Source organism: Protopterus annectens, chromosome 2.part1 (genome assembly GCF_019279795.1).
Source record: "Protopterus annectens isolate FY-2018-M chromosome 2.part1, PAN1.0, whole genome shotgun sequence".
Lineage (NCBI taxonomy): Eukaryota > Metazoa > Chordata > Ceratodontiformes > Protopteridae > Protopterus > Protopterus annectens.
This window is the reverse complement of record NC_056729.1, coordinates 1,989,881,511-1,989,909,319: the sequence shown is the minus strand read 5'-3', so window position 1 is coordinate 1,989,909,319 and position 27,809 is coordinate 1,989,881,511.

Sequence of the window (27,809 nt, the reverse complement as noted above, 5' to 3'; positions counted from 1 at the left end):
GGTGGACAGTGGTCTCCCTTCGATAACCACATCGCCACAACAGTCAGGAAAACCTTCTATGCGGCACACCTCATCACAAAGGGCTTTTCATCCAGAAAAAAGGAGGTCCTTGTCCCACTCTACTCATCCCTCATTAGACCCATTATAGAATACAAAGCCCCATTTGGTATGTACCTCTCAAGACATCTGCAACAACTGGAAAGGCTGCAGAAATGCCTCACTAAAAGAATCACAGGCCTAAAGCAGATGCCCTATGCTGACCACCTTAAAAAACTCCAGCTGTACTCTGTCGCATATCGTCTACTCAGAGGCGATCTCTGCTTAACATACAAGGCCATGTCAAACCCAGAGCTGTTGGACATGCTACACTTAAAGAAATCCCAATCCCTCAGAGCCACATGCTCCAGGGATCTAAACCTTGTCATCACAATAAACAAAACATGCTGGAGGGATAGGTTCCTGACCCAGAGACTCCCCAGACTCTGGAATAGATTGCCCATACATGTCAAGCAGAGTGCCCCTTTGGCCCTCTTCAAAATGAACCTTGACGATTGGATGGGAGAAAAGAAATTCACCCCAGGGATCACGTCAGTCACCCTGCTAGACAGGGGTCCAGGGAAGTAAATAGTGTGGGAAGAAATAGCCAGGAAATTGTTATGGCTAAGCTTGTATAGGCCCTAGGGCTGATAGCCTATGATCCTATGAACCTATTTTATTAGTGGATAAAGCAAAGCCCTAACTAGACTATAAAATATGTAGGAAGAGCTGGAGGAAGGGGAGATGAAGACATGATGTTCAGTATTGGAAAAACAGGGACTTTGCTGCCTTAAATACATCAACATTGATGCTTCACTATACAAACTGGTTGGCTAGTAAATTAAGACCTGCTGGCGGCCATTTGGGCTGTGCACATCTTGCAATTTACAGGCTTTCTTTATTTACCACAAAACAGGTAAAGGAAAGGGGCTAAGACAGAGTGTCAGTGAAGGTAGAGAAATAATAGCAGGTTAGAAATTGGTTACAACAGTGCAGCACCATGTACACTAAACATTTCAAGGCAGTCATGAACAACATCAAATGTAACATAGGTGATAAGAAAGAACACTCTGTTTTCAGCTGTCCATGAATTACATGTGAAGTTTTATGGTTTATCATTTTGAAGAGTTCACTGTAGGCAAATTATCGTTCCTACGAAACATAAAAACGAAATGTACTACAGCGAACGACAAAAATCTCGCATTCGGAAGTGGTGAATGTTCATATTCGACATAATTTGAACATTCACCACACTTCCGGGAACAGCTTTACTCTGTGCCCAACCTAACCACCCCACCACTACTTAGACATACAAACTCCGGGATTGCACTATAGTGAGGGGAAAGGGCACATTTCCTGATCCCCACTACAGTGAGATCTGCATCAAAATGTAGAAATTCACAACAGCGAATGCTGTATTGCATTCGCTGTTGCAAATTTCTACATTTACCATTCGTTTTTCCGATTCTACCAAACGGTAGTTTTGCACTAATGTAAACTGCACAAAGTGCAATCAGAAAAAATGATAGTAAACCTAATTTTATAAAGCGGGGATAAAGCTGTCAGACCCTTGATGGAAAACACAGGCAGACAGCAAAAGCAGGATCAAAGGGAACAAGGGCAAAACAAGGAAGGGAACCCAAGGAAATACACGGTAAAATAAAATGCAGGAAGGTAAACAAGTTAGCGATATGTAATTGCCTACTGCTAGGAAATTCTGAAGAGATAAATAGAAAATAAGGATAAGATTGGCCAGCCCCGTATAAAGAGTTTTTAACATGGCGACACAGAAATTTAAAAAGAGATCTCCGCTGTTTTTTTTTTAAGCTCTCGCTATGTTAAAATGGTTAACATTTTAAAAGGAGATATCCTTAAAGCTGTCTCGCTATGTTAAACAGTAAAAGCAACGGAGATCTTTCTGATGTACACAGTACATCAGAACTGCCGCAGAATACCAGACAGCCTTGGAAGGGCAGTAAACAGGCATTATACAATGCCATTATTTAAGAAAAGTAATTATTTTTTCTTAAATAATGTCATTTATAATACTGGGTAATTCTGATTTTCCCATGGTTGGCTTTATTGCTATAATAAAATGCATTAATAAATAAGACTTATGCAAATTCAGATACAGAAAATGAATGGATGTCAGAAGGCACAAAGGACTATAGGGCAGGTTATGGATTTACTTTGAAAATCTGTATTTTAATGGTATTTGAAGGCTTCTTTATACATATTTTCTAGTGTCATGTGAATAGTACATATAGTGATGATACTGCTCAGCTCAGACAAATAATTGGGTCATACAGAGGTTTCCCTAACTGCTTTAATATTTCAGTACTCAAAAATTAAGAGCACAGACATTATATGTAAAAGTATCAGACCAGTGCAAGCAGAATGTCAGTACTGAAATTAGCATCTGAACAACAGATAAGCATTATGGGGCTGCTAACTCAAATTTTATTTAATATGGAGTTCTTATGAATTATAAAAAATAACTATGCAGCACTGAATTTATCACGTTATCTTGAACACCACATTCTTCTTCTCACCATATTGATACTGTTAGAGGGCTTACAAGACTGTTGAATAATGTCAAAATCTTTCCATGAAAACACATTTCCTCATCTTACTATTGAGATCTAACTCATTCACTTTTTACCATTTGCTTTGGGATTTTGCATATTTATTTATACCTGCCATCCTCTCACCTTCTGTGTGTGTGTGTGTGTGTGTGTGTGTGTGTGTGTGTGTGTGTGTGTGTGTGTGTGTGTGTGTTTGTGTGTGTCAGAGAGAGAGAGAGAGAGAGAGAGAGAGAGGGAGGGAAAGACACTGAATTTATTCCCCAATAGACTGGAATCTTATCCAGAATTGTTTTATCTGCCTTGTTCCCACTACATGCTGGGAAAGGCTCTATTTGTTGAAACATTTCCAGCTACTCCATTATATATCTTGATTTTTCTTTGCACATTACTGTTTTCAGATACATAGTTTATATATCCTTACTAGCATTTGCATTTATTGTGATGTACTATTGTGTCAGGTTTGAGCATTAAGCCCTGGAGACCTCTAACTTCTTTAATGAAAAAAAACTGCTTTACTTCCATAGTCATAGTCATCATTTTTTTCAGACCATACTTGAATCACATTGTCTAAAAACCAAAGATTTAAAATGTACTTTACAGCATCTACAACCACATAGCTATGGGTGAGGGTGGGGAACTAACACATAACCAAACACCCAGCTTAATTCATTTACTTCCTCTGCAGTTATTCATAGGATCATAGGAGATTACTAGGCTCTAGACCCAGAGTTCATTTCAGCTCTAGGCATTTTGTCCCAATGTAATACCACAGAAATATTAGATAATACCCAAAACTGCATTTAGTAATGGCTGACCATGTCCAGGAGGGTTGTGGACACTATCCCTGGTAAGAATTTATGGTGCGCCATCCACTCGTCCAGCTTCCTCTTGAACAGTGTCATAGACATGCTCTGTTTCACATGAATAGGTAGCCTATTTCAAAGATGCAGCAGTCACAGGGAGATAAATCTGTCCCACCAGCATGTCCTATTTAAGTCGTAAGCCATATTTTGGTCCCTGGAATGGGTAGTCCTGGTCCTGTTTGATTTACGGATATGCAGCAAGTTCATTAGGTTTGGGTCTGAGATTGCTCTGTAAGCCAGGCATAAGTCTCCCGTAAGAAGTCTATATGATACTGAGCATAGTGACAGGGACTTTAGTCGGTCTGTGTAAGACATGTGCTGGAGTCCCTTGATCCTCTTTGTTAGAAACCTCTGAGGTCTCTCCAATTGCTGCAAGTGCTTTGTATAGTACATGCCAAACGGGGCATTATACTCAATTATGGGTTGGATTAGTGCCAAGTATAGAGGGGTTATAACCTCTTTTGCTCTTGAGTTGATGCCTTTACTAATCAAGTGTGCTACACAGACAGCCTACCTTACTACAGTAGACATATGGTGGTCGAAGTTAAGGTCGCAGTCAACTTATGATCCCCGGTCCCTTACTATGTCATGGGTACTTAGGGTATTGTTGATTTGATAGTGTGAAGGGACATTGTTTGTGCTGAAGGGAATGATGATGTATTTCTTTTCATTCAGCTTGAGACCATGACTAAGACACCAGTCGTTGGCATAAGACCCTCCTGAAGTATACTGACATCATTTGGGGATTCAATAATTGCACACAGTTTACAGTCATCTGCAAATTTGGTCAGTCCCAACCTCTTAGATTTGACTTGAACTTCTGAGACGTATATACCAAACATTAGGGTGCCCAGTTTGTAACAGGTCTGCTGGTTGATGTGTAGTCACCCACTTTGATATTGTATGTCTGGTTTATGAGCTGGCTGACAACCCATCTTGCAACAAAGGGGTTTACATTCAGTTTTCTAAGTTTATCAGTAATGCCTGAGTGTGGGATTGTCGAAAACCTTTGCCAAGTTGAGGTATGCTGTGTGCACAGATTTGCCTTCATCAATGGCCCTGGTTACATTTTCAAAAAAATCCACCAGATTTAACATGCAGGATCTGCCCTTGACAAAGCTGAATTAGGTAGGATTCAGGGTTTGGAGGTCACCTATGTCTTTATTTATGAGGTCCATAATGGTACGTTCCATGGCCTTACAGATGAGGTTGGTAAGGCTTATGGGTGTTTGAGCTTTTCCACATCCATATTATCATAGGCCAAGTCCCATGCCATATCTTTGAGAGTTATAGGTCCCCTTCTATGACCCAGGAAACCCACAGCTCTTACTTAAACATACTGCAGACACTCCCCATTCAACCCAGCACCATATTCTTGGATGATTTTAGCCACCCCACTATAAACTGGGAATCATACACAACCCAATACAAGCTGGCTTAGTGATTCCTGGACTTCATAAATACAAACACCCTGGGACAGATAGTCTGTATACCCACTAACATTCTTGACTTGTTCCTTGCAAATATGGGAGAATGTTGCTGTCACAGAGAAATTACTGGTGCCAGCACCATGGTCTAAAACTCAGTGCCAAGAAATGCATAATAGTATCCTTTGGGAAGATGGCTACCCCGGGAAACTACAGCATTGATAATACAGCCCTGAGAGTAGACCTACTGGTCAAGGATTTTGGAGTGAATGTAGACAGTAATCTTGCCTTTGACCATTATCTGTCTATGGTGGAAAGGAACTCAGTCTATGTTGCACAACTTTATAAAAAAGGTCCAATGATGGCATTGTTCCACTGTAGTCGGACCTCATCAGACCAATTATTGACTACAATGCCCCCTTCAGTATATGTCTGCTTAGTCATATGAAACAACCACAGCATCTGCAGTGATTCTTCAGAGCAAGAATACAGGATGTAAATAACATGTAATGGATTATTTCAGTGGCCTTGCTTGACAGGGACACTGGGAACTAACTTTGGGCGGCAAGATACCAGAGAATCTTCTTGGGCTAGGTTTATATAGACTCCAGGGCCGTTAGCTTAGTACACCCCTATGAACCTATGTCCTACATGGATTGCTTCAAAGACCTATCTCTTTACTCAGTATCCTACAGGCTGCTGAGCCTAGCCTACAAAATATCTTCTGAGCCCACTGTAATAAATCTGTTGCATATGCACAAAATAAATGCATCAGAATTACCCAATCTAGGCACATAAATCTTGCTTGTGAAATAAATAGGACATGCTGGGGGGACAGATATGTATCTCAGAGTCTATCCCTTCTCTGGGACAGGCTTCCAATTCACATCAAGCAGAATTCTTCCATAATGTAATTCAAGTGTAACTTGGACCAATGGAGGGGGGATCAGAAATGTATCTGCGTTCTGGCTCCTACATCTCTAGCAGACAGAGGCAGCCTGTAAATGCTTGACCACCAGTGCCCAAGCCTACATATGACCCATGAAATAAACATAGGGTATCAAAACCTAACAGATACATTTTGGTGGCCATATACCTGTCTGCTGTTGTGCTGTGACCACTCCCACCCTTTCTCTTATCAGTAGAAGTAATGGAATGTTATCACAGCCTACCATTCTGTAGAACAGTGTTAGCTGGTACTGCTGTGTGCATTCAGTGCCTGCCCTTAGTTTTGTGTACATCCTGTGCCTCTTCTCTCCATCTGTATGTATAACAATGCCATGACCTATATGCAGTGGCCATTGTATACCATTGTAGCAGGTCTTGCACTCTTTGCACATAAGCCACAATACAGTTGCCTCCCAACTAGTCATTCACATTTCATATCTTTGTACTTTTTTCTCTGCCATGTTAAGACCAGCTCAAATAAATGATTGCTTGTATTGTGTGAGTACTCAGTCATGGTGAAACCTCAGCTGGACATTTACCTGTCATCAGATACATAGGTAGCTTATCTAGTGCCCAGTAAAGTAATCAAATTTGTCACCCAGCAAAAAACAATCAATAAATAAACAGATAAAAATAAGATCCTTTCTGAGAGCTGAAGATGAAAAAAAGCTCATATTCTTAAAACTGTAGCCAACCTCTCGCTACAAATGTAACAGTTTTCTATAGATATACTACAACTCACAAAGCACTTCATAGCTTCAATCCTGACCACATATATAGAGCTGATATTCATTTCTAAATGCTGGTACTGCAATACAACACCATCAGCAACTGTTGACTGTGACCCCTAACACCTTGCACCTGGGTCAGCCATCACCTTCACCCCTATTTCCTAGCTATGCTTCTGCCTGTCATACCCTAGAGCTCTGTTATTTGCCATAGTGAGCCTCCTATATGGATGCTTTTCTTTTTTTTTTTCAAAACAAGTTTATTGTTTTAACATATAAGAGAAATATCATAACAATTTTATACAAATAATTAAAAATAGGTATTATTATAATATTCAACAAAACAACTAAAGTATTTACAAAGACATCCACTACAATCAGATCAATTAATTAAACTAAAATACTGTGCTATTGAAATTAGAATTTTTTAACAAATTTTGTAAATTATCCCATACAATAAAATGTGATGTTTTTCTAGTTGTTCTCATTCTAATTGTGCTTATTTCCATATGACACATTATATTCATAACATTTTTAAATTCATTGAACGAAGGAGGTGTATCTGAAATCCAATTTCTAGTTATTATTTTCCTAGCCACTGCTAGGATAGACCATAACAAGGGAAGCTTAATCTTTTAACACATTGAGGTACAGGTGTGTTGAATAATATAAGAGACTTAGAAATAATGAAATTATCTGTAAAAGAGCCTGCAAAAATTCATTAATTGACTTCCAGTATTCTTTCAACTTCATACAGTCATAAAACATATGAGCCCAGTCAGCATTAATTTCTACATTACATCTCTTACATAGATTATCTTTATTATTAATTTTATTCATCATCAAAGGTGTATAAAAGATCTATGTAAAATTTCCATGTATAAAGTCTCCAGACAATGGAGGATGTAGTTCTATAAGCAGATTCCAATATATATTGTTTATCTTGTTGAGTTGGTGGGTCCCCATTAATAGAGGTGAAATAATTCCAGTATGAATCTACATTGTAAAAGTTTCTTGTCTGATAATATTATGTATATATGAAAGTTTACCTTTATCAGAAACTTTATGCTGTAAATTTATTATCAAGTAATCAATCAGTTTTGGAATAGATTCTTTAACTGTTATAGACATTAGATCTATTCTATCAATGAGATGTTGTCTAAAGATCTGAACCTCTAACCAGCAAGTTTCTCTTAGATCAAATTCTTGTTTTAAGAAATCTAGATTTTTAACTTTATTATCAGATATCAGCTGATACCAGTACTTTAGATTATTATCTATAGCTAAATGAGCTCCATCAGAAGTAGATGACATAAGCATACCCTGAGTATAAATTATAGGGAATACAATAAAATTCCATTCCCTATACTTAGGGTGCATGAATATAAAGTTACGATAACTAATAATAATATTTAATGGGTAACAGACCATATGTTTAGGTGTAATAGGTGAAGTACAAAATTCCTTTAGCAACCACAACATGGAGTTATTTATAATCATATTTTTATGTGTTAATTTTTTTTTATTTTATTTTTATTTTACATTTGTTAACCGGGCTAGTCTGGCTGGATACATGTCCATTTTCAGCAGAGGCCCGAGGAGAAAAGCTCCACTATCCGACTAATACACTTCAATTACGAAGTAACTATTAAACTAACAATAAAAATAATGTAATAAGGCAAAATACAAATGCATATAGAGTTTTCCTGGACTAGTCAGACTAGAATGACAATCAAAATTCAGTCAAGGGGCTGAGGAGAAAAGCTCCAGTATCATAAAATACAGTTTAAAGTTAAAAAAATATCACTAGTCACTAGTCATGACAACAAATCAGGTATTGGCAAAAAGCATGCAAATGGTTAATATACAGTGTTAAATATGCAGGTTGGTAGTGTAACAGATATTATGTAGTTAGAGATAAGGAAAAGGCAGAAATGAAGTAAACAGAAAGTTGACAAAGTACAGTATCTGTTTGGTTCAGGTAATATGGACTTAGTAAGGCTAAGGAGTAGCCAGTAGGAAAAGGAGAGGGGGAAACAAAGATAGTGATGAATGCAAAGAGGTAGCAGGATTATAGGAGGTCAGCTAAAAGATGCAAGAGACAGAAAAACAGATGGTGAGAGGGGGAGACAAACAGAAATTGGAGCAAGAGAGTGAAGGTACAAAAAAGGGGACTGTGGAAGTCAGTCTAAGTTGGAACAGAAGAGCAAAAGTACACAGGAGCAGACTGGAGAGAGTAATATATTTGCGAGGAGATTTTCATGAAGTGCATACTAATTAGCTCCCAATAATCTTTCCATTTTGCGACATATGACCGATCTATTAATAAAGTAATAACTTTTATAATAGAAGAGATAATATATAAATTAAAGTCCGGAAAAGAAATACCCCCTTGAGACCAGCTATTAGTATGTTTCTTTAATGCAATCCTAGGTCTATTAGGTGCCCATAAGAAATTTAACATTAGTGTATTCAGTTTCTTGATAGTTATTTTTGTAGGTGAAAGTATTATTGATTGTATTAAGTATAAAATCTTGGGGAATATTATCATTTTAATAATTGTAAGTCTCTCCTCCATAGTAAAAAACATATTATTCCAGGTATTAAAAAGATTTTGTATATTAAGAAAACAGGTATTATAGTTATTATATTTAATAGATTTAATATCTTTAGATAGTATTATACCTAAATAAGTTATCTGACCTGAGTTGGGTACATATTTAGTAAAATCACTAATGAGAGTATTTTTTGGTGTATATATAGGTAGTATTTTAGTTTTTTCTTCATTGAATATTAAACCAGAAATACTTTTAAAATTCATCATTTTATCAAATAAAGACTGCATAGAAGAATTAGATCCTGCTGATGTAATTAAAACATCATCTGCAAAAAGTTGAATTTTTGATGTTGTATTTTCTTCTATTTCAAAACCCTCTATGTCAGTACTGTTTCTAATCAAATTAGCCCAAGGCTCCATTACTAAAGTGAATAATAGTGGAGAAAGTGGGCATCCTTGCTTTGTACCTTTAAGAATGGGTATTTTTTGTGAAACATATGTTCCTACCTTAATATAAGCCAGCGTTCCTTTGTATAAATGCTCAATTAAATTTACAAATGCATCAGAGAAATTTGTGCATTTCAGCAAGGTAAACAGATAGTCCCAACTTACTGAATCAAATGCTGAACCTATATCAAGACTAATAAGTGTTAAATCTTTCTTTTTCCTATTTGCAAAATCAATTAATGTTAAAGTTCTTCTTATATTATCAAAAGTATTTCTATTTACAATGAAGCCCGTCTGATCTATGTCTATAATGCCGCGGATAATTGTCTTCAATCTATCAGCAAAAATACTCATAAACATTTTATAATCAACATTAAGTAATGAGATGGGTCGATATGAAGAACATCTAGTTGGATCTTTATTAGGTTTTAAAATTGGTGAAATAAATGTATATTGCCAAGATGGGGGTTATTAACTCAGTTTGGGCCAGAATAAAACCTTATGTATTAATGAATATGTAGTTTTAGAAAGGATTTTATATATCTCTGGTATAATACCATCATTACCCGGTGCTTTGTTTGATTTAAGCTTATTTATTTGTGTAATAACTTCTGTATATGAAATACTCTTGTCCAATAGTTTAATCTGTTGTTTATTAAGCTTTTTATTCATGTTTGTGGTTATAAACTCCTTTATTTTATCTTTAGGTTCCATGTTAATGTTGTTATGGTTAATCTTGTGAAAGTGATTTCTAAATTCATCCAGTATTTCTGGTATACTAGAAACATTCTTCTTTTCCTTAGAGAAAAGATTTCTTTGATATGGTTTTGTTTATTCAATCTTTTGTTTTATTTTTAAGTCTATGTAAGTATTTGGGGCTTATTGAATAAGACAAAACTTGTATTCTCTAAAGTTATTTTAACTTTATGAGTTAAAATTTCTTTGTATTTCTCATTTAGTTTGTTTATTTCTTCAATAACTTTCTTGTCCATAATATTTTCTTTATTATTATGTTTATAAGAGTCTAGTTTACTTTGAATATCTAACAATTCCTTATCCCAAGATTTCCTTTTATTATTATACCATCTGATACTTTGTCCATATAGATATGATTTTAAGGCATCCCAAACATAGACAATGGAGACTTCAGGAGTATTATTTATGTCTAGAAAATGTTGTACTTCTGAAAGTATATATTCTTTATAGTCTTTTAGCTGAGTTAAGTATGCTGGTATCCTTTTGATCTGAACATTATGAGTATTTTTATCATGAATTCAAAAACAATTGAGTTATGATCAGATATAGGACATTAAATGATTTTGGAATTAATTAAATCTGTTACCATCTGGTTAGAAATAAAGACCCTATCTATTTTTGAATAAGTTTTGTATCTGTTAGAAAAAAAGGTGTATGGTAATGATTTTGACTCTATCTGATTATTAATATCATTCAAATGATAAGAATTAGCAAAATCATTTAAATGTTTTGCATTAGATGTAATTCTTCTTTTCTTTATAGTGGTAGTATCACTTTCATGTAGTATACAATTAAAATCACCAGCTAAAATAATATCCCTATAGAGAATGATATGATCTTATCAATATGATGTTTCACTGTATTAATACCAATTCCAGGTATCCAATATACATTAATTAAAGTGTAAGTCTTCCCATTCATTTGTATTGTAACCATACAAAACATTCCTTTGTCATCCTGATAAGACTTAATGGTTTTAGGAATGGGCATACTTTTATTCCATAAAATAGCCACTCCTCTTTTTTCTGAGTGTGCTCTGAACTAACCAATACTGTATACTTATTAGTGGCTAGTTTATCAATATCTTTTTCAAGAGATGGGTTTCTTGCAGGAAGACTAGATTGGCCTTGTGTAGATTAATGTATCTTATTAGGCTTGCCCTTTTACATGGATTATTCAATCCATTAATGTTTAAAGAAATTCCTTTTAAAGATGTCATTTGGCATTTTTAAAACTCAAGAATCTTATGATTGAAATAACAAATAACAACATAAATAATGTTACATCTCCTCTTTTAGGTGTACCTTTAAATATAGCTGTATTTATTAAATCTCTTATGGGATTTTGTATAGGATTCAATTTTGTTTGTAGTGACAATGAGTGTACAAAATATATTGTGGATGTCAAAACTATATACATATAACAATGAACAAGTGAAAATAATGTAAGGATTAAACCTTGCATCCCGCCTGGAGTTGAAAACTCCAACTTAGAGTAGTATTTACTACTCAAGTTAACCCTACCCTAAGCAGCAGTACCTCAGCTACCACCTTATCAATTTAATACTAGTTATATTTAACTGAGGTTAACAGTTTTCAATTCAATTATCTATCAAGACAAAACTACACATTTGGTAAAACAGCATCATATAAACTAAAATAAACTTTTTTTTTTTTTTTTTTTTTTTTTTTTAAAACTGTTCATACTATTATATAGATCTATGTAATATATAACACTTGTATTCTATATGGATGCTTTTCTGATACATCCTTGTACTATGTTAACATACCCTCTTATACTGCTTCCTCTCTGTCCCTGGTGTTTCCAACTGTCATGGGTGCTCTGTACATTGCAGAGGTATATTATCAAGCATCTTATATTCCTTCACTATGCCAACTTCACAGTTCAGTGTATTCTCCACTAAACAACTATTCCTGATGTTCTCTTGATGGTGTGGTCTTCTACAGTATGGTGACTGCACTTAAAATGGGCCTTGCTAGGTTGAATTTCTCTGAGTATTTTGGGTTTCTAATACAATGACAGCAATGGACCCCATTCTTAAGTCAAAGTATGATTAAAGTTTGTGAGACTGGTGAAAGTATGGCTATTATGATAATGAGGTAAACTGGTGTAACTCTCTCTGAATCACTGCCATAACACATTACACTATGTTTAATCCAAAGAAGTCATGTTATCAAGCACAGAAAAGTGCCACAACAGGGCTTCATAGCAATGTCTACACTACTCACCAGATTGGGTGATGTCACTGGTCACTATCACACACAGGATGCACTAGCATGCTCGTCGTGGCGCCTCCCAGTGCTAACTGGGCATGTGCACACTATGCTTCCACATGGAGATTGCAAAGTCTTTATTGCCATGACTCCAGCCTTGTGATATATTAGCTTGTGCGCCATTCTACCCAATGTTGCATGTCATGTGATATCCAAATATGTATGCATGAGGCTACAATTTTGTTCCTTGTAAAGACCAGTACAGTGGACATTAACTCTTCTGGCACTAGTTTCAGCAGGGATTCTACCTGGAGCAGCCAGTATCTGTTGTAAAAGAATTATCAAGAGTACCTTTTGCACTGTTACACTGGCCTATTATATAAAGTAGATATATAAAGTAGATAGCTGGCACAATTTTTCCAGGGTGCCTTTTCGATGTTTGTTTCCATGACTTTTTTGGATAGGTACACAATGACTGAATGCCTCTTCATTTTTACAGTGGCCAAGAATAGAGAGTTCAACAGGCAAGCATATCTCAACAGAGCTAACAATCTCTCCACGTGGCAGGGTATGTAAGCTATGCCCATGATTGTACTATGCAATTGCAGTTCTCTCTGTAACATTCATGTGCACAAATGTTTTTTAGTTTTTTTCTCTTTCTGTTTTTTTTTTTTCTCATCCTTATAGATGCCCAGCTTTGTTACAATTTCTGGAGTGTCACTGGGTACTAAGGTCTGCAGTAGCCAAAATGCCTGGGGATGGTTCGACACTGAATACCAGGTCTTCTTCTAGGGAGGGAGATAGAAATCACCTTGCTAGAGGCAACCTGTTAGTCTCACTGTTGATTTCTGTAACCACCTGGTTGGGGGAGGGACAAGGGCTCTTCTTTCTCTTCTTGGTCACCCAGCACCAAGAGCAGCAACATGTTGTGCTGTTGGTGCACTGGCAGATTGTCACACAAATCGGAAACATGGAGTTCCTGATAGCATGGCTGGTAGAGTCGAGAAACAAGCTGTTCCCAGTCAATAGGCCACCAGAGGCAGACATCATTCATGAAGGTGACTGATGTCTAGATGAGGTTTCAGATAGGTCCTGTGTAACTCACCATATCACCAGCCTGATGTTCTCCCCCCTTATGTGTCATTCCGAAGACTGTATTTGTTGTACAAACCTCCCCATCATCACTTCTCCTCCAGTGTATGTCAGTTTCCCTCCACTGTTATCCACAACTTTTGTGGCCATGACACCATGTCTTTCTATGTCTATATTTTTGCCTGTCCCTGCTACTTTCTCTTCTGTCCTTTCACACAAATTCCTTTTTACCTTCCCTGTCTACCCTTCTTTTTCAAATATATAAAATCAGTACCCCGCCATCCCTATAACAACATATGCTATTTTTTCACTAGCCTATTATTCTTTAAGGTTATTATTATGCATGTTCCTGTCTGCTATTTACTCTTTTGTACAGTCTACTATCATATTTTTGAAAATGGTTTTTATGAGTACTTACATACTCAAAAAAACATTGTTGAAAGTTATGATACTGACTGACCAAAATAACGAATAAAAAAAATGTCAACAATTCGAAATCAAACTGTTCACATTTTTGAACTTACCTCAACATCCGGTGCTATGTAACACATGTTTTGCAGGGGGGGAAAGCCCCCCTGCCCCCCCCATGTGGGGGGGCTGTGCCTCCCAACCCCTACATCCCCTGTTACTTATATATACAAACTCCGAGATCGCACTTCAGTGAGGGAAAGGGTACATTTCCCTTTCCCCACTATAGTGCGATATGCATTCAAAATGTTGTATCCACAACAGCGAATGCTAGTGTGCATTCACTGTTGTGACTTCAGCATTTTTTTTCATGCATTTAAAATGTCGCAAAAATAGCTTTTGGGATTACACATTCGCACATTGAAGGTGCAGCATGTTGCTTGTAATCCCTTTTCTACATTTGCTATCTTTCCATTTTTCTCTCTATTTATATAACCAACTGTGTTGGCACTTTGTTGTGCTGGCCATTTGCAGCCTGCTCATGCTGCCAGAGTTACCATTATGCAGCAGATTGTTATGTGTATGAGCACACATAGCCTCAGGAAGTCCACCTTACTTTTCTTATCACATTGGTCTCATGACTGATCATAGTCTGGCCCATTTGATACTGTTTAGAAGCATGCCAGCTTTCAGCAGCATTTACTATACATTTTTTTTCTCAACATTCCTGTGCTATGCAGCATCCGATCACACTTAGTACAGTTTCATAGAAAAGCAAATGTTTCCAGATAACCAGTTGAGCTGTGATACCTGTTTTCAGGTAATGACACTATTTCAGAAGTGATACTACTGACTGTAAATGGCATCTGAGAGACATCACTGCTTAAGTATTTAACTCATTAACACCTTTGTGGTCTGGAATGTTGCACTTCTTAAAGCCTACACAAATCCTTTCATTCTAGAGAATTTTCCAAAAAATCAGTTAAAATGCATATGGTAAATAATGCTTTCCTACTGCAGGACATCCTAGATTAATAATTTTAGTGTCATTTTATTAATAAATCCTTGCTCTTTCTAATCCTATTATAAAATCAGACCCAAGAAAGGTGTGGATGCCATAAGGAGCTATGAGTGTTAACTGAAAGTATAGGAAAAAGGCACTATAGCCTTGAATGAGTTAACTATATGGGTGTTAACTGGAAGTAAACAAAAAGTTGCTATAGGCTCAAATTAGTTAACTAGATTTCAGAAATAAAGTATTTAACATAACTTGGTCTTTAACAAAAATCAATACATAGCACTGGTAGAATGCCAACTACAACTATTTGCTTAATAGATAAATATTATCACTCAAGTTGACCTCTTCTTGACAGAGGCTCAGTTAATTAATCAATGAGGCGGCGAAAGCTGACACACTCTGGCTAGGCTTATAAATGCCCTCGGGCAGATAACCTAGTACCTACCTATGAACCTAAGTTGTAATTTAATCAATTTCAGCATGTGTGATCAGCATAAAAGAAACTTGTCTGAAAAGCTGAGTGCACCTTTAATATGTTGCTTAATGTTGTATATGTTCTGAGAATAACTTTTTCATGATGGAAATGGTAAATGCTTTGAGTCTATGATTACATGGTTGTTTGTCTTTTGGCTTTTCCTGGTAAGGGGTCACCACAGTGGAACTCTGGTCCGCTAATGATTGGCAGTAGATTTTTACGAAATACGGAGGTGCCAGCTCGACATGCAACCTTCAACGAAGGCATGCCCATTTACGCAAGCATGTCTTTCGAACACTACCCAACCGCGGGGAGGACATGCAGACTCCACACAGAAGGCACTCCCAAGCCCAGCCTAAAATCGAACGGGAGAACCTCTTGCTGTGAGGTAACAATGCTACCACCATACCACCGCAGCAGCTAATTATATGGTAATTGTTGAAAAATCAAAATATCAATAAATGAAATGTGAAAAATCTCCATACCTCCAATCTCTAAACATACTAGCTCCAATATCATAAAGATTTGGGAAAACAAAACAAATACTCAATTTTTCCTTTATTCGGAGTAGCCTGCCTTTAGAGATAGCATTAAAAGCACATGCAACAAAGGAACATGTGACACACTGAAACATTGACAATGCAACTCCATTCTTCAAATGTAAAAACAAATGCATGAAAACTACTGGTGTTCCTGACGTGATATGCAAAAGTTGTTTTAAGACATTTAAAAAGTTACGCAGAATGCCACATTTGTGTTGGTTAAGGAAACTAAGGCTTAACAAATGGAGTACCATACTTATCCTCAAGATTACATTATCTTCTTTATATTTTTTCCAATATGTTTTTATTGAAGAATTTTGTTTAAAAAACACAAAAAACACATACAAGCAAACATATAACAATATACTGTTTACCTTTACAGTGTCGAGGTCCACTTATGTGATGCTCAGATGTGCCAAAGTCTGTTTTTAAAAGTACATATTAGCAAACGACAAAATGCCAAACTCACAAGAGCAAATGCTAGTGTGCATTTGCATTTGTGAATTTTTCATTTTGAGTGGAGATCACACTACAGTGGGGACTGGGACATGTACCCCTTCCCTCACTGTACTGCAATCTCAGAATTAGTATATAGAATTACCAGTGGGTGTGCCCTCTGCATAAAGGTTGTTGGAGACATCTGGAAGTGATGGCTGTTTCGCACAAAATCGACATTCCTGAGTGTCGACTTTTTTTAAAATACCAGACTCGGTCTTCTGAACATTTGGTACTGCTGTCTTCCGACATTTCAAGTCGGTTAAGTAAACAGTTCCACAAGTATGTTGCAACATTTTAAAGGTAAACCCAATATACTTCTATATATTTTTGAGTAGTGAACTTTTAAGAAATTTTAGCTATTATATATGTATGTAAACCACACAGTCTCAACTTGCATGCAGTATAGCTTGTTACACATCACTTAAATTGATGAAATGTCCAGAATCAACTCTCATATAATCTTTCCTTTGTTGAAACTTGTAGAGAACACAAATAAATATAACGTACTTCTGCTGCAGAAAAATAATAATATATTATTTTATCAAGTATGATGAAAAAATATAGAAACCTTACCTGTGGACCATGTGGCCCTTGAACACCTGGCGTACCATGGGAACACTGACAACGCGGTGATCTTGCCATAAAGCCAAGCTCTGCACTTCCTCCACACTAAAAATAAATATTTAGCCATTATAGTTTGAATACAAAAAAAACTGAATAAAGTGAAATTATCATTAAGATATTGTTTGCCTTATAAAATTGATGTCATTAAAACTTTAGCATTTCTTATAAAAAATGTAAATTTTGTTTAAGGGTGTATATAACAAACGACAGAAAGATTGCAGAACAGCAGAGCAGATATAGATATGAGCAGAGGCAGGCAGACAGCAAGATCTATATGTTACATTAAAGCAGTGTTTAAACAATACCATGTATTAAAGAATAGAGCATTATGTTTAGAATTAATCCATGCATGAGATTGTGTACAAGGATTAATTAATGTATAAGACTGTGTATTAAAGAACACATTCGGAAGATTTCTTTTTATTAATTCATCAATATTCTATCTTTTTATTGTATAGCCACCCCCCCCCGCAACTGATTTAACAGCACAACATATGAATGTCCTCCTAGACATATATAAGATCTATCAAGTCAATCAGAATATTACATTATTCGCCCCTCAACAACTGACTGAATTTAATAATGATTGACTTTGGAAGTGTTATGTAAAATGAAGGGTCTGTAATATTTTAAATGTTTTCTTTCAGTGAATTTCTACAGATAATTATAATTGTTTCATTTAACTACTGGTAACTTGTAGAAGATTATAAGAGTATCAAATGAAAAATCAGAGCTTATATGAGTTCTGACAGCTGTCAAAGTTTGTTCGGGCTTCTGTGCCATGTCCTGTTATAATATTAACTGTAGGGTGCTCTGATTTTTGTGGGTGCCATGCATGCCAGATTAGATTTATGTTGACGTGGGTCTACTTCACATGACTAAAAACTCAAAATACTGAATTTCATTTGACTGAGACCACAATACCTAATTTTCAAAATATTGAAAACTCATTTGACTGAGTCTCATTATACTGAAAGCTTACATTCCTGAATGTCATACCAAATTTTAAGTCATAGATGTGATGATATATGTTTCCCTTCACCTGTGATTTGCTTGTGATAAAAAATTACCATAGCTTAAAGTGCCAACTGTCAGAATACCGATAGGAGCATATAAAGTAGTGTTGTAGTGTTTCTAAATGTGGTTATGCCTCTTTATATTTTTATGGGAAGTAACTAAAGTAATATGGCAGACGCTTTGTGTGTTCCCAGCAGTAGTGGGAGTGTGTACAGTACTATAAGATAAGTAAAGGGTATATGCCCTGTCCCCCACTGTTGTGTGGTCCTGAAGTTAGTATATATAGTTGGGGGGGTGTAGCCCTCCACCTGGTTTGGTTTTACATCATCTGGTTTCTGTTTGGGTAAGAGTTAGTTATTGGTGTTGTAAATATATGGCTTCAAATTCAGTATTTGAAATTCAGCATTGTAAGCTTTCAGTAAAATAAGACTCGGTCAAATGAGATTTCAGCATTTTGAAAATTAGGTATTGTGGTCTCAGTCAAATGCAATCCAGTATTTTGAGTTTTCAGTCACGTGAAGTAGATCCGTTGACATAGCCTAATGCTATACTGCCTTAAATGAGGATCAGAATGCCGTTGTGTGAACATTACATTTTTAGGGTTGCCACCTTTTCAAATACCGAAAGTTGGACATTTTTTAAGGTAACACAATATTTTACAGGTCAAACCATAGCCACAACTGGTACAAATACTGGAATTCATGTTTTATCAAAATAGAACCTCCGTCTTGAAGAATTTGAATTGCTTTTGCTGTTTCACATAACATTAGGGCATTTCAGGTACAAAATAACCTTTTATGCAACTATTAGAGGAAATGTAAGAAATTATTTTTGTCCTAAAATCTCAGGACATTTGCCATTTTTAATTTTTTTCCACAGGATGCAATGGCCCAAATAGGGACTGTCCACTTAAAGAAGGCAAGGTGGTAACCCTATTACTTTTCAAGAGAGGCTTGTACATGTGAATTAAACAGCACTCTAACCCAGTAGTAGGCCTGTGTTTCTTATCATCAGGGTCTCGGTTCAATTCTGACCTCCAGTCACTGTCTTTGTGGAGTTACATATTCTGATGTTTGTACAGGCTTTCTATACATACTTCAGTTTAATCCCAGGTCCCAAAACATGGTCATTAGCTGGGTACACTAAACTGTTTGTCATACATTGTAATTACTGTTGAATGAAATGCCAAAAAGAAGATTTTTTTATGCAGCACTAAGCAGGTTTTGGGCTTAGTAAAAGTTCTCAAGTTTAAGAAAATTGTTCTTTGTCATTGTAACATATTCTCTGCTTGTAGAACAACACATGGACATTGACCAGGTGAACTATGAAGTGTATATGCAGAAAAGCCCTTCTCCATGTGTCGAGAGTACCTTTGTGGAAAATAAAACAGATTTTCACAAAAACAGTAATATGACACATATTCTGCATTCAGCAGTTTATTTCATTCATTGTCTATATAGACAACACATGCACAAAAATAACAGGAAAAATAAAAAAAAAAACTATTCCAAGACATATGTGAATAACATACTGAAAGAAAATTATGTTAAAAATCAAAAACTAATACAACCCAGAAGAAAAATTAAATCTTCAATAACTGTAAAATAATGTAGACAGCATTTTTGATAATATTAGATGCTATTAAAGTCCATTCACTCTAAACATTCGATTCTTGTTTGATTGTTTTAAAAATAAAACACAAATTCCCGATCTTTCTTATATTTCAACTTCGCCTTTCCTGAACAGTGTTGAAACAACCACTGTTGATTTTATTTCTGTTATTATAAGCAACTGTGGCAGTCTGTTAAAATTCAAGATTCTTTTAAAAGGAAAAAATAGTAGATTGCCTTTACTTTAGCAAATTAATCTGTTTAATCTTGCTGTTATTGCAAAGTTTTTTTTGCATTCAATGATTCCTTCCAGTTTGATGATTGCAAACTGGGAGCAATCACTGAATCCCCTCAACTATGCCAACATATTACAAGAAGGGCTAACATAAACAAATGATTGGTGCCAAAGTCATGGTCTAAAACTAAATGCAAAAAAAAAAGTGTTATTATTCCCTTTGGCAAAATGGAATTCTCTAGAAATTACAATATTGAAAGCACCCCCCTGAGTTCCAACCCAGAAGTGTGAGACTTTAATAACACAGGTTGATAGCAATCTGAACTTTGACCACCAAGTTCTCACAGTGGTAAGGAAAGCCTTCTATGTAGTGCACCTCATAAGCAAGGGCATAGCATCCAGGTCAAGGGATTTTATAACTCCACTGTACTTGACCCTCATCAGACCACTAATAGAGTATACTGCACCCTTTTGCGTGTACCTAACCAGACACCTGCAGCAGCTGGAGAGACCTCATAGGTTTCTCACTAAGAAACTACAGGGACTCCAAACCATGACCTTCGTGGATAGGCTGAATGCCCTTTCACTTTACTGTGTATCTTATAGGCTGCTGAAAGGTGATTTGTGTGTGACCTATAGGGTAATGTCCAACCCTACCCTAATGGAAATGCTGCACATCCACAAGTCAAATGGCACAAGAGTCACTCACTCTAGGGATTTGTACCTAGCTTGTGACATTAATAGAACATGCTGGAGAAAGAGATATGTTTCCCAGAGATTGACGCTTCTCTGGAATAGACTTTCTATTCACTTAAAACAGAGCTCCTCACTGACCCTATTCAAAGGCAACCTAGATAATTGGATAGGAGACCGCAAATTTGCCCCTGAGGATACATCCATGCCCCTCATGGACAGGGTAGTCGGTGTTGATCACAGACCCATTCTGTTCATAAATTCGTTCTTCGAACTACCCACAAAGAACAAATGGGGATACTTGGGATTAACATGGCTAGGCTTATAAAGGCTCTAGGACCAGTGGCTAATAACCTCCTATGAACTATGAGCCTATATGACCTCTTTATTACCTTTGTTATCATCTACATCTTAGAGCATTGCACTTCTCCAAAAGTTCTTGTGTCCTTTACAGCAGAATGCCTTGTACTTTAAGTACTTCATTATAGTTAGTAAAGTAATTTGCAAATGTTTCTGAATTGTGCTATGTATGATACCTATGAATCATTTCAACAAGTCCATAAAAAATAAAGTAAATACTCCTTACTTACAATTGTAGATAGCTCACAGCATCCTTCGGTGACAGCTCTCTCTGGGTCACAGTGCAGTTGTAGCTGTTGTATGGCTACCTAATAAGTGAATACATAATATTAGTAAATAACTTTCATTTCACGTAGCAAATAGAAGAAATTTGCAACTTTTTTCTCCACTTGTAACATTATTCATAGCTTGCAAAGCTGCACATTTGTGTTTACTAGTGCAGGCCATGAAACAAAATACAAATGCTGAGGTAGGCAAATGACAAACGAGTCCATCTTCTCTACTCATTTGTTTTATCTTCTCCACTTAGATTTGTGATTTTACTGGTTATCTTACAGACTGGGCTCTCCATTGTCTGTCATATGCTTAACCTTACTATGTTTTTTCTACAAGGTCCTAACTAGAAACCAGTTCACCAGTATCCAGAGACAGTTTCTGTAAAAAAGTTATTTTCCTTGCAATACTCATTTCAGTTTCACATTATTACTTACTTTATTACTTACTTTTTTAAAAACATTTTTCCTTAAATAGGTTTTCTTATAAGTTATTAGCCATCTGAGATGCATGCATGTTTTTTTTTTCACATCACATTATATCTGCCGAATATACATAGTGAGGTTTCTGAGTCATCTATGACCTTTGGGTCAGGGACTGTGTAGTTACTATTTATTTCACAGACCTTTTTCCAGCCCGTCAGCTCTTTTGAAAAGATGACACCTATACCAGTGGTGTAAATGCAAACTCATCAGTTATCTATAGCAACGCATAAGCAAAATTCTCCTATGCTATTAAAACCTTTCTAAATTAATTCCCATCACTTTTCCCCATGCCTCTCTCTGTCTTTGTCTATCTCTCTGTCTGTCTCTTTCTCTCTAGCTCTTTCTGAGGTGAGGTGTTGCTATGTTTTCTGGTTACCTCAAGTATTATTACTTTTAGATTTGAATACCTTTTTAACCATCTGTTATGTCCTCATTCTTGTAATTCACGTATCTTATTAATATATTGAAAGCCATGCATCGCACAAGAATATTCATCTCATGGAGTTATGGCCTTCTTTCCATAGTCAACTCATCTTTTAGTGCAAGCCCTATTTATTTAGTTAGTTAGTTAGTTTATTAGTTAGTTGCAGTTGCTGGATTTTGATTACCAGGAAAGTCTGACTAGACAAAACTCCTTTTCAGTACAGGTCTGAGGAGAAAAGCTCAACATTACATATATTTGAATGAGCAAACAGTAAAAATATACAATAACACTCAGAGTTATATAATTTAGCAGGTGATCACCATGTTAGATATTATGTAGTATATACAATCTGTTAATTTCAGACACATCTATAGAACATGGTACATACAGCTTATAAAACTCATATATATGTCAATAGAACATTCAGCATTATTTTGCAGTATTATATGCATATTTCACTTTAATGCTAGGACATGGCCAGCAGACAAGGCATAAGCATATTTTTAAAGTCAGTTAGATTCACTATAAACCCATAACCAGGAGATTATTATAGTGATAGTTTGGGAATTTTGTGGTATTTATCTGATGTGCCTGCATCAGGTGACTAATTACTAATGGGGTTACTTCAAGGGCAGTACTTTTATATTGATAGGTATGATTTTATTGGGATTGTAAATTATAGTTAAAATTATAGTTGGGATAAGACATAGATCAAGAATGGGGCTTGATAATGGGGTTTACAAGTACAGAACCATCTACATCAGAGGTCCATATTCAAAGAGATTTAACTAGGAGATTAGGTGAGACGTTTCTGATATCTATTTATTGACACTTGTTTACCAGGAAAGACCAATTGTCAATAATGCATTTTCAGTGGAGGCTCAGCGAGAAAAGCTCCAACATATTACATGAAAAACAAAACATTATAATATGGATTGTCATTCAAACAAGTACAATCTAAAGTAATAAAACTGTAAAGGTTGCATTTTTGCAAATCCAATACAATATATTACAGGCGTAAGCAATGAAATAGTAAGATTGTCGAGTGACAGAACTAAGCTTAATTTGTCTAAATTGCAAGAGGTGAAAAGAGAGCTGGAAGGAAAGGCGAGGTAAGTAGGGAAATACTTGAACGTTAAAGGAGAGGGAGAGATGGTAATTAGTTCAGAAAAGGATTATTAATAAGTTCACTAAGTGTCAGATGAGAAACAAAGTGAGAGAGAGGAAACTGGTTCATAAAGAAAGGAATATGCTTATACAAGAAAAGGGAAGGCATATGTAAATATAAGAGAAATGGAGATTTTGAAAGATGTGTATTTTGTTAACACACCAAGTGAATAAGATTTTCAGTAGTGGAACTGGAGAGTGTAGTAAAGTGGGGATAGGTCATAGGTCAGAAAAAAAAGAAAGATTGTTTTTGTTAGAGCAAGAGAACAGTGAAGATAGCTGCAAGAAAGTGGAGCGAGAAATAAAAATGCGGTTAAAAGACGAAGGTGGGAGTGAAAGGTCGAAGAATTATAAAATGGGATTAGCCTGGCGTGGAGCATAACAGAGCCAGGAATAATGTTTCTAAAGAGGTTTTGAACATGTGCAGTTTGGGTGATGACCTGATTGTTACAGTGAGGAAGCTCTGTGTTTTTCCTACTGTGTTACAGTATTAAGCATTTCCTGCACATTTTTTTTTTTTGTTTAAGATAAGGAGTTGTTCATTAAAGAACGTTGTGGATATAATTGTAGAGCACTGGAAGAATTGTATTAAGAGGCGGGCAGACTGAAGAATTGCTTATTATATTTTTTGTGCTGTGCTACGCATGATTGGATATATATAAGATGGTGAGGTAGTTCTTACCAATGTAATTATATTAGTGCAGGAGAGCCATGACTTTGATTAGGGTTATTTGCAGCCAAGCATGCTATCTTGTTATAACATTGTTCATGTTTAGTTATAGAGAGGGCTGAAGGTTTCTAAGGATGGGTGATCCCTAGTGTTAGCTATGATTGCATTAGTATTAGTTGTGAGTATTTTATTTTTGTTTGCTTTGTTCCGTAGTGCATTCCTAACTTTGGTGTGTTTTTCTAATTGCATTTAGAATATGTAGGTCAAATTTAGGCTGCCATCTAAGGTCATGCTCAACACTTTAGTCTGTGATATTACTTCAATGCCAGTATTGTTTAGGGAGGTGATTTTGAAGTTCCTTTTTCAAGATTATGTGAGTTGAGGGAAAAACGAGAGTATTTATTTATTTATTTATTTTTTATTTATTTATTTTAAGGGTTGAGCAGTAGAGGAGCAAATGGGAGTTCTGTATGAGAGAAACTTGTTGAGGAGGAAGTACAGAGATTGCTGTTGAATATATTAAACAGCAGGGGAACAAAAGTAGAGCTTTGGCATACACCTGTGGTAATTGGCAGGAAAAGGGATAGTGTACAAAGCCATTTAACAGATTGTTGGTTGTCAGACAAGTACTTTCTGAACTATATGATAGGAGAGTGTGAGAGGCAAAAGGAATACATTTTGTGTAGAAGTTTGGTGTGTAATGAAATAAAATCCTAGGCCTTAGATGTATCTAGAAATAAAGAGGATGCAACATCAGCATTGTCACTAGCTTTGTTGTTGAAGTCTAGGAAGGATATGAGGGCAGTGGGAGTATTATATGCTGGGTGGAAGCCATGTTGTATCTAAATTTGGATATTTCTGTTGAGGTCCCCTTTATGCAGTGAGACTATTTGTGTCTTTTTCCCTAGGGAAAGAACATAAGCTTCTTATACTGACCTATTCTCAAGAACTGATACTAGGAATGCCATAACACACTGTATGGCATACAGGCTGTATGACTCCGAGGAAATCATTTAACCAGACACAACTTCTAAGAGAAATCTTCCAGAAATTTTGTGAACACTGATATATATCCCTTGAGTAGAAGATGGAATGACCAGAAAAACGGGAGGTTCTGTACTAATAACAGATCTCTACATGGATGGGTGGGGGGTGAAAAATGTCAAAGGAAAACAAAAAGAGTTAAACAGCATGTACTTGTCAATTGCTTCCTGTGTTGCTCTATAGTAGAACAGCTGAATGGAGTCCTGATCATTTAAATTCAACCCATCTGACAAACTCACCTCAGGAGCAGAGTACAAATGATTAGTCCAGATAAAATCATTTTAGCTAGCAGATCTAGGAGACTCTTTCTCTGATACCTTCCCTGTGGGAGGAATAAAGGCACCTTGTTAAAGTTTCCAGTAGTTTATTCAGTTAAGTAGGTAAATGGACAGAGAGGGTGTCAGAGAGATGTTTTTTTAGATCTGCTAGCTAATATGATTTTATCTGGACTAATCCTTTAAACCTGTTCCTAAGATGAGTTTGTCAGATGGGTTAAATTTGTCATGAGTCTACGAGATCTGCTAGCCAAAGTGATTTTTTTCTGGACTAATCCTTTGTGCCCTGTTCCTTTTCCTGCCCCCTTCTGGGTCACAGGTGAAATTCCAGACTTCAGTCAAGCCCTCTGAATCACTTCTACAAACTCATCTTAAGGGATATGAGATTAACAGCAATGAAGACTTGACCAAATAGTTAGGCAACCAGTAAGATTCAACCTAAAAATCAGCAATGGCTGTACACTGGATAGTACTCCAACAGTAAAATTGTAACTAGAGGGGTACCAAAGAGATCAATGCTGGGCAGAAAAATGCCTGGGATTTATTTTGTAAGCACCTAGGCTAATATCCTAGAAGTGGCTTTTACTTAGTTAGCTGATTATTGCAAACTGGATATTGTTAAATAGTCATTTACTGTTACTAAGCAGCACCAGTAAGGGCTGGAATATGCACATATCTGGTGTACCGATAAAGGTCTCAAGCTAAATGCTTAAAAGTGCAGCATAGCAGCATTTAGTAAAAAAGCTGCTCTAATCTCACATATAATAAGTTGTGCTCCTTTTCATACAGGCAGAGCCATACGAGAGGCACAGCTATAAGAGAATAGGGTACTTATATGGACAACTCTATCTCATTTCGTTGTCATTTTTTCCACCATTCCCAGCAAATCCTTCTATCTGGTCAAGTTAATTCCCATGGGAATATCTTCAATATTCACAGAAGTCATCTTACCTCTGTATTCTTCCCTAATCAGACCCATCACTGAATACAGTGCCTCCCTTGGTATATACAAATCCAAGCATATGACTCAGCTGGAAAGGACCCAGAAAGTTTTAGCCAAATTAAAGGCCTTAAATCCTTCAACTATTGTGATAGAGTGACATAGCTCTCCTTATAATTAGTAGCCTGTGAGCTGCTCTGAATTGTCCAGTATCACACATGTTGAGCTTTGTAAGACCCATTCAGATATCACATCCAATTTCTATGCAAAACCAGTTGTACTAGAGACCTAAACCTGTACCAACAAATAAACAAGACTTACTGGAGGAACAGATTGCTAATAATACATTCCCAGCCTATGGAATAAGTTACCACTAAAGAACAAATAAAGTGCAACTTTCTCCAGCCTTTAAGTTAGTCCTGATAATTGGATGCAGGGGCACAAATATACACAATGTTTAGCACATACAGCCGTGCTATGTTTGGGAGGTGAGCACAAACTTAAATTTTTTGTCTGTGAGTTGTTTAAACTGATAGAGCTGCTTTCTCTTTTATCTGCTTCATTTTGTTTTCTGCTTAAGAAATCTGCTTGGCCTGGTGTTTTTTTTTTCTATGTGGGAGAAAAACATGTAAATTATCTAGGCTGCACATTTCACATTTTTTTTATCATTGGTTAATTTGTTTATTGAGTGATACTTTAATACACAGGGAATTTCTGGGCCTTAGTCATTTCTGATAAGACTCAAACCCTGCATATACTACATGCACTCTTGGTGACTACCTGCTAGTTATTTTTCCCCATCCACCCTCCAGTTCCTTTATCTGCATTTTAAACTTAGTGATTTTAAGCTGCACATGCTTACTGTAAATTGAGCTTCATTACCCATTCCCTTTCTACATTGCTGTTTATATCTTGAATTATTTATTTCTCTTTCCTTGTGCTTATTTAAAAAAAATGCATTCTGCCACTCATTCTCTGTTCTAATGATTTATTTGCTCTGAATTAATTATCTAGCTAGCTGTTTTATAAAGTAGTGTATTTTTATACTCTAGCAAGCACTTTTCTGTGTTTTTACATCAAGAGGTTAGTGAATTTTCCATATAGTGACACTGGGTGGTAGCCTGGTTTGTATACGTTGGGGAAACATGCTAGAGATTCCTGCATTTAGTTGTTTTATTGGCCGAAGGGCTTATTAATCAGGTTATCTTGTTTTTAGAGCCTTAATAAATTCTATACAATTGAGTGGCTCTTGGCTCATTTCTACAAAGCTAAGTAGTCTTATTGAATAATCACACTTTTATAAGCTGTTTAAAGTACACTGCTGTATCTATATCTTTAACTTTGCTTGTGGTAGCATTTCACCCTTTACATTAGGAGG